We start from the raw sequence: 15,806 nt of genomic DNA, 5'->3' as shown, positions 1-15,806 counted from the left end.
TCATTTTTTTCCCCTTGGTTTTACAATTATGGCAAAATATACATAACATAAAAGGGACTACCTTCACCATTTTTAAGTATACAGTTCAGTGGCATCAGTACACTCGCAGTGCTGTGCTACCATCACCGCCATCCATCCACAGAACTCTCTTCAGCTTGCAAAACTGAAACTGTCCCCTCGAAACACCAACCTCCCCACTCCCCCTCTCTCTGCCCGGCAACCACCATTCTACTCTTTGTTCAGAGCTCTTTCTTATTTATTTATCTTTGGCATCCTTACCCAAGAAGTAGAAACCTCTTCTTTTAATTTCCTGTCTCTGGAATTTAGGAGTGGACTAATCTGAGTGTATTTTTTTGCTCTTCTTTTTCCATTGTATTACTTCTATGCCAATTTTTCCTTGTCCATTTTATGACTAGCATCAATGTAAATGTGTGTATTATAAGGTGGACCAGCTGCTGTGGTATGAGGCTGTTAGTTTCCCTAGCCTTTCCTTTTACCTGTCTGAAATTTTTTTTTTTTCTTTTTTTGAGACGGAGTCTTGTTCTGTCACCCAGGCTGGAATGCAGTGGCATGATCTCAGCTCACTGCAACCTCTGCCTCCCAGGTTCAAGCAATCCTCCTGCCTCAGCCTCCCGAGTAGCTAGGATTACAAGCACACACCACCATGCCCAGCTAATTTTTGTATTTTTAGTAGAGACAGGGTTTCATCATGTTGGCCAGGCTGGTCTTGAACTCCTGACCTCATGATCCACCCACCTCGTCTTCCCAAAGTGCTGGGATTACAGGCCTGAGCCACCGTACCTGGCCTATTGTTAGGTTTTAAAGTAACATGTCGTTTTACTCTTGATTAGAAGAGCAGTAAATGTTCATTTTAGGAAATCTGGAAAATATAGAAAAGCATAAGGAAGGTTATTAGGATTCCCTATGCCCCCAACTCCTAGAGATACCCACTGTTAACTTTTTGATGTTACTATCTTCTAGCATTTGTTTCTATGTCTATAAAAACATATTTAACAAGATTAGAATATTTTGGAACATGTTGCTTTATAACCTGTTTTTTTCTTTCAGATTTTAAGGTGAATATTTATTTAGAATGAGGAAAAATCATCACAAGTTTTGAAGTGTAAATATCACTATTACCACAGTAACGTTGTTTGTGTCTAGTACCACAAACAATATACATCCAAAGTCGTTAGAAACTCTTTAATTGCCTTAACATTCTTCTATACGTTTTTTGTTACTCTTTTTTGGCTTTACATTCTCTTTTATCACATGTGACTGTGACTGTGATTATTTTCTGTAGCAGGACTAGAAACATAATTTGATCTTTCCTAAAGTGTGATTCATCAAAATCCGTTTTCTTAAAATTTTATTTTATTTTTTAACACAGGGTCTTGCTGTGTCACCCAGGCTGGAATGCAGTGGCACGAACATGATCCACTATAGCCTTGATCTCCTGAGCTCAAGCAAGCCTTCTACCTCGGCCTCCCGAGTAGCTGGGACTACAGATGCATGCCCCCACACTTGGCTAGTTTTCTGATTTTTTTGTAGAGATGGGATCTCACTTTGCTGCCCAGGTGGGTCTCGAATTCCTGGGCTCAAGTGCTCCTAGTGCCTTCGTCCCCAAAGTGGTGAGATTACATGTGCGAGCCACCATACTTGGCCTAATTTTATTTTTTAAAAGACTTTTATTTTATAAAGTAGTTTTCAGTTTACAGCAAAATTGAGAGGAAGGTGCAGAGAGTTTCCACACACTCCCTGGCCCCACACATGCATAGCCTCCCCATTGTCAGCATCTCTCACCAGGGCGGCCCATTTGTTAGAACTGGTGAAACTGGCCTGGTGCAGTGGCTCATGCCTGTAATCCCAGCACTTTGGGAGGCCAAGGTGGGCAGATCACAAGGTCAGGAGTTCAAGACCAGCCTGGCCAACGTGGTGAAACCTCATCTCTACTAAAGATACAAAAAATGAGCTGGGCGTGGTGGCACATGCCTGTAGTCCCAGCTCCTTGGGAGGCTGAGGCAGGAGAATTGCTCGAACCCAGGAGGCGGAGGTTGCAGTGAGCTGCCATTGCACCACTGCACTCCAGCCTGGGTGACAGGGCAAGACTCAGTCTCAAAAAAAAAAAAAAAATCGGTGGTGAACCTGTGATACATCATCACCCCAAGTTCATAGTTTATACTAGGGCTCACTCTTGGTGTTCTGTGTTCCTGAAATGACATGTATCCAACATTGTAGTACTGTATGGAGTGTTTTCATGCCTGAAAAATCCCCTTTGGTCTGTCTGTTCATCCCTCCCCCTTACCCTGGGCAACCGCTGACCTTTTTACTGCCTCCATAGTTTTGTCTTATCCAGAATGTCATACAATTGGAATCACACTGGCTTTTTTTCCCTTAGTAATAGGCATCTAAGTTTCCTCCATGTCTTTCCATGACTTGATAGCTCATTTCTTTTTAGCGTTGAATAATATTCCAAAAGTAACCAATTTTTTTACTCATTATTTAGCTGTGTTAACCACATGCATTATTAACATTGTTAAGCAAGACCTTTGTCTTCAAAGAGCTCTCTATTGAAGGAGGTGGGAAGTGCAGTGTGTGACAAATGCCTGAAAAGGGAAAGCTCACAGGGCAGTGAGAATGCAGGGTGCATCTGGGGCAGGGCACACCTGCAGTGTTCCCCTCTCTCTGTGAGGTGATGGGGGGACTTAGATGGGGTATAAGATAGTGTCCGTTTCCCAAGGAATTGTATTACTATACATGTAGCAAGATAAGCTGGTTACCACCCATACTATAACAGTAGGTAATAGAATCTAATCTGATCAAATGCTCAGTTGTGAGCAGTACATTTTGGTACTCTAGCAGTTGGAAAGAGTAGGAAATCAGTGAGTGCTACAAAACTTGAAGAGGAAAGACTTGAACTGGGCCTTGAAATCTGGGTAGGATGTAGAGGAATAAAGGGAAGAGAGAGCAGGGCATTCCAGATTAAGTGGTTGTAATGAGGCTTTTACTGCAGTACCTGGCACATAGTAGGTGCTCAGTTAAATATGTGTTTAATGAAAGCATAAACATGACAAAAGGAACAAATTGGGAATAATACACCTCTTTTAGCATCAGAGATGTTGACTGTCATGCAGCATAGGTGGGAGTATAAATTGGTTAAGCTGTTTTGGAAAGCATTCAGCTTGGTAGTATCTGTAAAAAAAATAAATTAAATGAGCATGCTCTTGACCCAGAAACTCCACTTTAGAGAAATCTACTTAAAATCCAGATTTGCCCATATTCTTAAAGATATATGATTAAATAGTTCATGATGTGTCCATATATGGACTTTGTTTTAAGTTCAACAAATACACATATAGCATTACTAATGTGCCCAGAACTATGCTTTATGATATATACTATTATGTTAGTACTTAGTACTTATTGATGAGGAAACTGGCACAGGGTTTAACTTGGTCAAAGCTACACAGCTAGCGAAGGTGAACCCAGCAGTGGAACTCAATCTGGTTCAGTGGTCTTAGCATTACACTATCCTGTGATTAGAAAGAACTTGAAAGACTCAATGTATGTACCTTACATGTGTATAACAGCCCGCTAAAAGATCCCCAAATCACAGTGAAGGTGTAATGAGTCAATACATAGAGCTGGCATCATGCATTAAAACAAACAAACCTTGGCTGGGCACAGTGGCACATGCCTGTAATCCCAGCACCTTGGGAGGCTAAGGTGAGTGGATCACCTGAGGTCAAGAGTTCAAGACCAGCCTGGCCAACAGGGTGAAACCCCGTCTTTACTAAAAATACAAAAAAATTAGCCAGGCATCGTGCTGCACACCTGTAGTTCCAGCTACTCGGGAGGCTGAGGCATGAGAATTGCTTGAACCTGGGATATGGAGGTTTCAGTGAGCCGAGATCACACCTTTGCACTCCAGCCTGGGTGACAAGAGCAAAACTCCGCCTCAAAAAAAAAAAAGAAAAAGAAAAATCTCTCTGTGTGTGAATATAAATCAGGAGTCTGTATACATATGTGTGTAAATACATAGGTATGTATCCCAAAGTGTTGCTGTTGTTTTGTCTCTGGGGAGAGGAGTGGGAAAGGGAAGTAAAGAGACATTTTCATGTTTTTATTTCGATATTATTATATTTTATACTAAGAAAGTTATGTATTTCCCAGTTAGTTTTTTTAATAGAAAAAAAAGATAGTTTTTATTGAAAAATAGAAGGCCAGGTGTTATGGCTCACACCTGTAATCGCAGTCCTTTGGGAGGCTGAGGTGGGAGGATCTGATCCCTTGAGGTCAGGAGTTCGAGACCAGCCTGACCAACATGGTAAAACCCTGTCTCTACTAAAAAAATACAAAAATTATCCGGGTCTGGTGGTGCACATCTATAATCCCAGCTACTCCGGAGGCTGAGGCATGAGAATTGCGTGAACCTAGGAGGCAGAGGTTACAGTGAGCCACGATTGTGCCACTGCAATCCAGCCTGGGTAACAGAGACTCCATCTCAAAAAAAAAAAAAAAAAAAAGAAGAAAGAAGAAAAAGAAAAAGAAAAAGAAAAATAGAAGAAAGAGAGCCTGGGACATTTCAATTAAGACAAGCCTTGACAGTCCCAGTTTTTTTTACTTGTCCCCAATAGTGAATCTCTGGGTTTAATGAGCTCTTACAGTATATGTAGTTGAGAGTTCTCTTATTTCTCTCTATATATTCCTGTTTTCCCTCATCTCCCCAGTGATGCAGCAGTAAATTTACCATTCTTTTAATTAGGCTGAGCTGTTACATGTCTGTTTTCTGCAGTATTTTATGGTAATGAATGAGCTTATTTTCTTTGAATGCATTCCAGTTTCAGTTCTGTGCAGGTTGCATTATTTTTAATTGAAAATCTCAGTGGGAATATGGATATTTAGGTGGAAAAGTCAGAGGTAAGTCAGGTGGCATTCAGCCTGACTACACCTCAGGACTGTTCACCTGCCCATGCGACCATCCAGCAGGCCTCATGAAAGACCTGATTCCCAAGGAAATGGTCGATAGAAGTTTGGGAAGATCGTTAGAATATTCCAGCAAATACCAAGATAAGTGTGTTACTTAATGAATTTTGTAAAGGTCTCACCAGAATATTGCTTGCTGGTGCCACATGGTAAACAGAATTCAACAGTTGCAGTCGAGGTCAGAAACTTCCTACCTAATTGCTAAATTATTTTTGAGAGTCGATTGTGATGGAGGCATTCTGGCAGACAGAATTTAAAATCTATTCTGTAAAATATGCAGTAGGCTGCTAGTACCCTAGACCATAATTTATACTAGATTGCTGTGCTCAGATAAGCTCGGTGTTGTCATATCATTTCATTTCATTGTCATTTCAAAAGCTGTGAAATATCTTTTGGAAATTACTCACAAAAATGGTATGTGTGGTTAATCCTTAGCCCATTGTTACAAGATAAATGTAGATATATTGAAGTTTTAACACACATATTTGAACAGACAGCTCTTCATGACTTGAGCAGCCCCAGACCTGAAGCTGTTCCACACTCCACTGAGAAGGCAGGAAGGGGAGCTGTTATAAGGTATTCTTTGAGGGAGCTAGACAAAGAAAGTTATTCATTTGGTGAAAGTGTAACGTTTCTAGATAGAGGTTAGTTTGGCAGTTTCTGATTGGTAAAGCTTAAGTCGACAAAGGAGAGGGTTTCAACGGTTTGCTTATGAAGGAACTCAAGGCCCTGGAGCCATCTCCAGTAATTAATGGCCCTGCAGTTAATTATTTTAACACCACTATGAAGAGTTTTTTTCTGTCTCCGTTGCCTTTGTCTCCCGTTTCCTAATTCTGATGTAAGGCAGACTAAGAGTCATCCGCTCATGCTCACCAGCAGATAGTGAGCTCCCTGGAGCCAAGGAGAATGTTTGAGCAGTCTTTGTATTTCCTCCTTCAAGGCCCAGAAGGATATACTCAAAGGTAATAGGTGCTCTGGAAAGATTTTGTGAAATTGAACCAATATTGATGAAATTTCATGAGTTGCTAGTTTCTGTTCTGTCCTTTTCTGGTGGATGTTATGTAAAGATAACAGTAGGTTTGTTTGTTATGTATATGGGACATAACACTTTCAATTTTCTGGTTAAATAGGAACTATCCAAGATCACGATGCCAGTTATACTTAATGAGCCTCTGAGCTTCCTACAGCGCCTAACTGAATACATGGAGCATACTTATCCACAAGGCCAGTTCACTCGCTGATCCTGTGGGATGGATGCAGGTATGAGCCAAGGGAGGAAAAGGTCTAACTCTTAAGAGACCTCGCTACCAACCCAGCCCCAAACACACACACATTCACACAATTAGTGTTAAATTCAATGTGAGGTTGGGCAATTTTATCAAAGCTCAGTCCGCATGTCTGGAGTGTCCTCTGGTTAGGGTAACACCATCGTGCAAAGACCGATGAGTATTGCAGGAGAAGCGGGAGGTGGCGCATAAGCAAACCTGGATGTTAGTGGGCTTTTGCTAAATCTTTTTTTTTTTTTTTTTTTTTTTTTGTGAGACAGAGTCTCGCTCTGTCGCCCAGGCTGCAGTGCAGTGGCACAATCTCGGCTCACGGCAAGCTCCGCCTCCCGGGTTCCCGCCATCCTCCTGCCTCAGCCTCCCGAGTAGCTGGGACTGCAGGCGCCCGCCACTATGCCCGGCTAATTTTTTGTATATTTTTTAGTAGAGACAGGTTTTCATCTGTGTTAGCCAGGATGATCTAGATCTCCTGACCTCGTGATCCGCCCGCCTTGACCTCCCAAAGTGCTAGGATTACAGGCGTGAGCCACCGCGCCCTGCTGGTTTTGCTAAATCTTTAGTTGAGAAAGTAGCGTTGTGTTAGGGGAAGAATTCAACCTTTCTTCTTTCAGACTTTCTCGGGGTATTTCCAAGAAGAGGTTAACACACACACACACACACACACACACACACACTAGAAAAATATGTTTGTGCTTACTTGTGTATATAAATATATATACATTGCTATATGTTAAAACACGGCAAGGAATTTTAAATTTTTTAGAGGGAAGATTTTATATGTTGTACATGGATGGACTAGTTAGAGGCAGAGTATAGTGGGCACATTGTTCTCCTTCAACAAAGCAATAGCATTCGAAACAGTCTTTCTGTCCTTTCATTTATATGTCAGCATTTTCCAGCCTCAGTGGACTTAACACCAATTAAGTTGTGGAGTTTTATATCTCTTTCCCCAATCCTGGAATGTCATACTTTTAAAAAATTTTAAATGAATTAAAAGTAACTTTGGACTTGAGGGTTTTTTAAAAGTCCTTGAGAGAATTTGTAGCACTGTTAGAGTGTGATGAAACCCATAGTTGGAAATAACACTATAGGAAGTGACTGAAAGTAATTTTCATTCTGAATATCCAAGTTTCCATGTCCCACTGCTAGAGCCATATTAAAACTCCAAAGTAATTAAACTCCTCAAAATAATTCTGTAAATTACTGTCTTCGGCAAAATTTCGGTTCCTAAAAGAATGCAGAGTGAGCTCGGCTATTTTTGACTTGTTCTCATGCTCTCTCCCACAGTGTGTAGCTGCGTTTGCTGTATCTGCTGTTGCTTCTCAGTGGGAACGGACTGGAAAGCCTTTCAACCCACTGCTGGGAGAGACTTATGAATCAGTGCGGTGAGGCCTTTCACTTGCATGCTTTATATAGCGTTGGAGATGAAGAGGAGAAATACATACATATTGGTCATCACCAATAACAAATATAGGACTGGAGCAAGTTAACAATTTTGATGTTTGTTTCTAGGATAGCTATTATTTTAGAGACTGTCAAAAATACTGAAACATACATAAAAGGTACCATTATAAGAAATAATTGCAAGGATTTTGGTATTCCTGATCACATGGGATCAATCACCCTCCTTTTCTCCTTATGTAGATCATAAGACATGATCGAGTTTTTAAAAATAATCATTTAAAGTATATTAGCTGTGTATGGTGGCACAGGCGTATAGTCCCAGCTACTTGAGAGGCTGAGGCAGCAGGATCTCTTGAGCCCAGGAGCTCTGGGCTGCAGTGCACTATGTTGGCCAGGTGTCCACACTAAGTTTGGCATGAATATGGTGACCTCCCAGGAGAGGGAGGTCAGAAGTGGAGCAGGTCAAAACTCCTGTGTTGGTCAGTGTTGGGGCTGCACCCGTCATTAGCCACTGTGCTCCAGCCTGGGCAACAGTGAGGCCCTTTTATAAAAATGGCTCCTTATTAAAAAATATAAATAAAATATATTAGCATAAGTATATATTGTTTGCATAAAGCCAATGACTACATCTGTAAGTGCAGTTCTGTTTGCTTGAGCTAGCCTGTGTCTTGTTTATATATGATTAAGGGATTTTATTTGGCTTTCGTTTTTCTATGTGTTCCTCCTCTTCTGTGCACAAATTTTGATCTCATTTATTCCCTAGATGTTTGAAAGTGGATGCACTAGATTTCTCTATTTTAATGTAAAAGGAATGATATGTTTTAAACTTAGATGACTAATATTTTTTCATGCAAATCATTCAAATTCATCTGGGTGTTCTTTATTTTAATTTGTTCAAGTAGCTAGCATTACAACATTGGATTTGGCGGTTTGGGTTGCATTTGTGTAATTTCTCATATATTAAGTTGTTTCATTGCAATGAGAATAAAGAATTGTTGGTTGGGCATGGTGGCTCACGCCTGTAATCCCAGCACTTTGGGAGGCCGAGGCGGTTGATCATGATGTCAGGAGTTTGAAACCAACCTGGCCAACATGGCGAAACCCCATCTCTACTAAAAATACAAAAATTAGCCAGGTGTGGTGGTGCGTGCCTGTAATCCCAATTACTCGGGAGGCTGAGGGAGGAGAATTGCTTGAACCTGAGAGGCAGGGGTTGCAGTGAGCCATGATCACGCCACTGCTCCAGCCTGAATGACAGAGCGTGATTTTGTCTCAACAACAACAACAAAAGAATTGTTTACTTTGAAAGGGCAATTATATACATGTTTAATGATAGAGTTAATTATAATTTTTTTTTTTTAAATCTTAAGAGATGACCTTTGATTTAGACTCATCTCCGAAGAGGTCAGCCATCACCAACCAATCAGTGCATTTCATGCTGAAGGATTAAACAATGACTTCATCTTTCATGGCTCAATCTATCCCAAACTGAAATTCTGGGGGAAGAGTGTAGAAGCAGAACCCAAAGGAACCATCACCTTGGAGCTCCTTGAGTGAGTTCTAATCAAACTATTACACTCTTTTCATGTAGACCTGCCTGTAAGTGTAGACATGCACACTCAGCTGACCTTACTGTTCAAAAGCTGGAGAAAAAGAAACAGCTTTCATACAGTGCAAACTGTATACCTCTATGTAAAAGAATTTGAGAAACATGGCAGTAGCCATTGCTAATTAATCTGGGTATGTGTAAATAGTTTAACTTGATGTTTGACTCTGGTGTTTGGATCTATTTTAAGATCGATGGAGTTAATTGCTTCATGACAGTACTTACGAAACATGCTTTTTTTATATCCTTGTGCCAATGTTTTGTTTACAGATCTTTCAAAATGAATTCACTCTGAGAAATAATGAAATGACAATTGTATGGCACATGTTAGGCATTAAATTGGGAGTTCTCTTCTTTTGCACGATTAGCTTTAAATCCACAATTAATTCCAGTTAGGATAGAATAAGCATATGATACCCTATCTCTTTCACACTGATTACAACTAGATACCCCGGACAGAAGACAAAGCAACAACCCAAAGACTCTGAAAAGCAGATAGTAGCAGGCAGACTGGGGAAAGAAATCAAAACCTGAACACCAATATGGCAGTGAGTTTACTGGTTTTATATATTTCTTCCAAATCTCCTGGCTGAGAATCAGAGCAGCAAATTGCAGAACTGGGGATTGGAGGCCGACTGAAAAAGTTCTAAGAGTAATTCTTTCTTTCTAATTAAAGGACCTAGAAAGATACCCTTGCAGGAAGTAGAGAATAGGGGAAATCCTGTTTTAATTTTGTCTCACAGCCTTGCCCCAAAGCAAGCACTAGGGTCTGTAGCTACACTCCTGCTGCGATGGTGGCTGTGGCAATCACATACTTACCCCAAACTCAGAGTCCTTCTCTTTGGCCAGAGAAACTGAGTAAAGGAACCCCTAGGGTCCAAAGACTGTGAGAGAATTCCTGTTACTTGTTTTTCTTTCTTTTCCTTTACCCATTTGCCCCAGAGGAAGACCTAGTTGTGGGAGATACAAGACAGAGCAGAGAGGCTCAAACCCCAGCTTGCCAGCCAGAGGGGAGAGAAAGCGCCCCCTGGTGTCTAAGAGTGTTGGGGAAACCACAAAGAGGAGGGAGCTCAAGAAAGGGGTCCGCTAAAGCTGCATGATGAGTTCCTAAGCTCATCCCTACACGCATGCATTGAAATGACCCAGAAGGATACACAAGGGCCTCAGGATCTGAAATGCTGTGTGGCCTGAGAGCCAGGTCCCTGGATGGCTATTGAGGGGTAGATCTGAGCAGCACTACAGAGGCTTTGAAAATTAAACTGACACTGGAATCAAAGCCCACAGGAGGAGAGTCAGGACTTCTGGCCTGAAACTCTGTTAATTTCCTACTAAAACAAAATTTTTATCAGTATTCTCCAGAAGAGGTTAAGAGGACAGAGTCTCATAATATTCAGATGTGCAGAATACAATCCAAAATCATTCAGCATACCAAGCAACAGGAAAATCTCAACAAACTAAAATAGAAAAAGACATTTTAGCAAAAAAAAAAAAAAAAGAAGTATTTTTGGAAATTTTAGTACTAAAAATATAGTAATAGAATATAGTAACTGGGATAGGCTCAATGGCAGAATGCAAATGTCAAAATATGTACAGGATGTGTATGTTGAAAACTACAAGATACTGTTGAAAGTAATCAAGGATTACCTGAGTAATGCAGAGACACACTGTTTCTCGATATATTTGGAAGCCTCAATTATAGTTAAGATGTCGGGTCACCCCTCACTGATCTATAAGCAATCTGTATGAACACAATCCAAATCAAAATCGCAAGATGATTTTTAATAGATACAGAGAAGTTGATTCTAAGTTACAAATTCTAAGTTTGTGTGGAAAGGCAAATGACATAGAACAGCCAAAATAATTTTGAAAAGGAAGAACAGAATTGATGGACTCCCACTACCCAATTTTAAGACTTAACTCTAAAGCTGTTGTAATCAAGACAGTGTGGTGGTGGCCAAACTATAGACAAAGTATAGATTAATGCGACAGGGAAGAGAATCCAGAAATTGACCTGCAGAAATGTGGTCAGTTGATTTTTGACAAAGGTGCAAAGGCAATACAGCTAAGAAGAATAGTCCTTTCCACAGACAACCATCTGTGCTATGGAGACAGTTGGACACCTATATGTTAAAAAGTGAACCTCAAACTAGACCTCACACCTTTTACAAAAATCGGCTCAAAATAGATCATTTACATAAAATGTAAAACTAAGGGTTTTGGAAGAAAACATAGGAGAAACTCTTACAACTTTGGATTAGGCAAAGAACTCTTATGGATATGATACCAAAATTATAACCCATAAAAGACAAAAAGTGATAAATTAGATTTTATTAAATTAAAAACCTTATATTGAAAGATACTGTTCAGAGAATGAAAAGATAAGCTATAGAATCGTAAAAATTATTTGCAAATCATATAGCCAACAAAGGACTTGTAGCCACAATATACAAAGAATTCTTAAAACTCAACAATAAGATATGATAAGGTCAGGCTCAGTGACTCATGCCTGTAACCCTAGCAATTTGGGAGGCTGAAGTGGGAGGATCACTTGAGCCCAGGAGTTAGAGACCAGCCTGGGCAACATAGTGGATCCTTGTCTCTACTGAAAGATTTTAAAAATAGCCAGGTTTGGTGACATGCACCTATAGTCCCAGTTACTTGGGAGGCTCAGGTGGGAGGATCTCTCAAGCCCAGGAGTTCGAGGCTGCAGTGAGCCATGATTGTGCCACTGTAGTCCAGCCTGGGCAACAGAGTGAGACCCTGTCTCTGGAACAACAACAACAAAAAAGAACAATAAAAAATTATTTTGCCCAATAAAACATTGGGCAAAAAATGTGAATAGATACTTCATATATATATATATATATATATATATATATATATATATGGCAAATAAGCACATGAAAAGATGGTGTCAGCTGATTGCAGTGGCTCACAACTATAATTCCAGTTACTTAGGAGGCTGAGGCAGGAGGATTGCTTGAGGCCAGGAGTTCAAGACCAGCCTAGGCAACATAGTGAAACTCTGTCTCTAAAAAAATAAAATAAAATAAATTTAGCCAGGCATGGGGACACATGCCTGTAGTCAAAGCTACTAGGGAAGCTAAGGCAGGAGGGTCACTTGAGCCGAGGAGTTCGAGGCTGCAGTGAGCTATGACCCACCACTGCACTCCATCCTAGATAGTAGAATAAGACCTCATCTCTAAAAAAAAAAACAAAAATTTAAAAAGATGTTCAACAGCATCAGTTATTAGAGAATTACAGAGTTAAAACCACAATGAGATATCCTACTTATACCTATTACAATTTATATTTATACCTATTACAATGTTTAAAAGCAAAATAATTGTAAACATTGACAATACCCAGGGCTGACAAGGATGTGGAGGAGCTAGAAATCTCATACAGGTTGAATATCCCTTTTTTTAAATATACCAAAATTGTTTTGGATTTTGAATATTTTCAGATTTTGTAATATTTGCAGTATACCTACCGGTTTAGCATCTCAAATCCAAAATTCCAAAATCTGAAGTGCTCCAGTGAGCATTTCCTTTGAGTGTCAGGTCGGTGCTCAAAAAGTTTCAGATTTTGGAGCATTTCAGATGTCCAAGTTTTGAAATTTGGAATGCTCAACCTGTGCATTGTTGGTGTTGGAATGTAAAATGGTAGAGCCACCCTGGAGAACAGTTTGGCAGTTTCTTATATAGTTAACCTTATGTTTACGACATGACTCAGCAATACTACGCCTAGATATTTACCTTAGAGAAATGGAAACTTACGTTCATCCCAAAACCTGTATACAAATGTTTACAGTAGCATTATTCATCATCACCAAAAACTGAAAACAGCCCAAATGCCCTTCAGTGGGTGAATGGTCACACAAACTGTGGCATATCCATATAGTGGAATCCTACTCAGCACAAAGATTGATACGTAGAACAACACAGATGAATTTCAGGTGCATTATACAAATTGAAGATGCTCATCTCAAAAGGTAATCTACATTTATATGACATCTGGAAAAGGAAAAACTATTGCAATGGAGAACAGATCAGCCACTGGGGATAAGGAATGAGTTGGAGATCCAGGGATTAGGAGTGGAGAAAGGTTTGACTACCAGAAGAAGCATGAGCGAAGTGTTTGTGGGTGGAGGAGTTGTTTAGGATTCTGATTGTGTTGGTGGTGGTTACACAGGTCTGTACAAGCATAAACCTGAGTACCAACAAAAATGAATTTTACCTTATGTAAATTAAAAGACACATATCTAAGGACAAATATATGAAGGTGCAGTGGTGGCTCACGCCTGTAATCCCAGCACTTTGGGAGGCCGAGGCAGGTGGATCACCTGAGGTCAGGAGTTCAAGACCAGCCTGGCCAATATGGCGAAAACCCATCTCTACTAAAAATACAAAAATTAGCTGGGCGTGGTGGCACGCGCCTGTAGTCCCAGCTCCTTGGGAGGCTGAGGCAGGAGAATCACTTGAACCTGGGAGGTGAAGGTTGCAATGAGCTGAGATCATGCTACTGCACTCCAGCCTGGGTGACACAGTGAGACTCTGTCTCAAAAAAAATAAAATAAAAAATAAAAAATAAAATAAAACTTTTTCTTTTTTCTTTAATGTTTATTTTAGGTTTGGGGGTACATGTGCAGGTTTGTTCTGTTGGTAAACTGTTGTCATGGGGGTTTGTTGTACAGATTATTTCATCACCCAGGTACTAAGCCCAGTACCCAATACTTATTTTTTCTGATCCTCTCCCTCCTCCGAACCTCCATCCTGAGGTAGGCCCCAGTGTGCATTCATCCCTTCTTTGTGTCCATGAGTTCGCATCATTCAGCTCCCACTTATAAATGAGAACATGTGGTATTTGGTTTTCTGTTCCGGCATTAGTTTGCTAAGGATAATGGCCTCCAGCTCCTCCATATTCCCAGAAAAGACAGGACCTTGTTCTTTTTTATGGCTGCATAGTATTCCATGGTGTATGTGTGCCACATTTTCTTTATCCAATCTATCATTGATGGGCATTTAGGTTGATTCCATGTCTTTGCTATTGTGAACAGTGCTGCAGTGAACATTCACGTGCATGTATCTTTATGGCAGAATGATTTCTATTCCTCTGGATATACAGGATTATAAAATCAGAGTTTATTCACATAGATGAGTTTTTTCCTTTGGTGAGCTGGAGGGTAATTTCTCTAGAAAGTGCTAAACAGACTTTTTATTTTGTGTCTCTACTTCAGCTTTTTTTAATGTTTCATCACACTTTTGAATGCTTAAAATGATTATGTACATAGTTTATTTGGAGTTTGGTGGAAGTATAGAATTTTTTCTTAAGCTGTTACTCCCTTTTAAGAAACAGGAATGGGCAAATTTTATGGTGAGTTAACATCAATAGAATTTTTAAAGTCTTAGAACTTAGTTATCTAAAGCAGCCTGGTTTGTTATTCTGAGTAATGGCATTTGAGCAAGTGCACTTTTTAAACAAAGTGATACCTCTCACTTATGTTTCTGGTTTTGGTTTTGTTTTTTAGACACAATGAGGCATATACATGGACAAATCCCACCTGCTGTGTGCATAATATCATTGTGAATAAACTGTGGGTCGAACAGTACGGCAATGTGGAAATCATAAACCACAAGTAAGGCACCTTGAGTACTTCGTCCATTCCTTCAGTTTTCATCAAGCAGTTTTAGTGAACTTCAGTTTTTTTTGTTTTATTTGTTTTTAAAGAAAAGCTCTAGAACAGGCTGATGAAAATTTAAGAATCAGGCAATATAGTCTGGGCGCGGTGGCTCACGCCTGTAATCCCAGCACTTTGGGAGGCTGAGGCAGGTGGATCACGAGGTCAGGAGTTGAGACCAGCCTGGCCAAGATGGTGAAACCCCGTCTCTACTAAAAATACAAAAATTAGCCGGGTGCGGTGGTGGGCACCTGTAATTCCAGCTACTCGGGAGGCTGAGGCAGAATTGCTTGAACCCGGGAGGTGGAGGTTGCAGTGAGCTGAGATCGTGTCACTGCACTCTAGCCTGGGTGACAGAGCAAGGCTCCATCTCAAAAAAAAAAAAAAAAAAAAAAAAAGAATCAGGCAATATAACTAACTCTTGAATGACTAGAAGCCCATTTATTTAATAAAGAGGGTTCATTAAAGTCTCTGATTAAGGAAGACTGGGTGAACCCAGCTTCCCCAGCTTCTGTGAACCTTAATTCCAATCTCAGCTCATTTTGCTTCCTTTGTTTAATGGGGGCCAGGGAGACAGGGCATAGGAGTTACTAGAAAGAACTGGGCTCCCATTCTACTTTGTGACCTTAGGCAAGTCACGTATTCTTTCTGCACCTCACATACCTTGTCTTTATGGTGGGAAGATTACCAGTCAAGGATTAATCATTATCACTTTAGTATGCCTAGGAGGCACCTTGACAAAGACGATCTCCCCAACACGCTTGCCTTCCAACCTATTCACAGAGTGGGGATGGCCGAGAACGTTGGTGAAATTCCAGAAACATTCCTTATATTCCCTAAATTCCCA

At 40.3% G+C, this 15,806-nt stretch overlaps 1 long non-coding RNA gene across 2 annotated transcripts; it reads left to right on the top strand.

Moving 5' to 3' along the window:
- Nucleotides 1-7,356: 7,356 nt before the first annotated feature.
- On the top strand, nt 7,357-14,896 carry LOC115833688. 2 transcript variants are annotated; one of them, XR_004029036.1, is made up of 3 exons: nt 7,357-7,654; nt 9,044-9,226; nt 9,726-9,820. It is a non-coding gene; the product is annotated as an uncharacterized LOC115833688 (long non-coding RNA). The 2 variants fall into 2 exon arrangements; XR_004029035.1 differs by lacking the exon at nt 9,726-9,820 and adding an exon at nt 14,810-14,896 and having other exon boundaries at nt 7,358-7,654.
- The last annotated feature ends 910 nt before the right edge of the window (nt 14,897-15,806 follow it).

This window comes from Nomascus leucogenys, unplaced genomic scaffold (assembly GCF_006542625.1).
Source record: "Nomascus leucogenys isolate Asia unplaced genomic scaffold, Asia_NLE_v1 Super-Scaffold_576, whole genome shotgun sequence".
NCBI lineage: Eukaryota > Metazoa > Chordata > Mammalia > Primates > Hylobatidae > Nomascus > Nomascus leucogenys.
The sequence above is the reverse complement of the archived record's forward strand: the minus strand, read 5'-3'. Positions and strand labels throughout refer to the sequence as shown.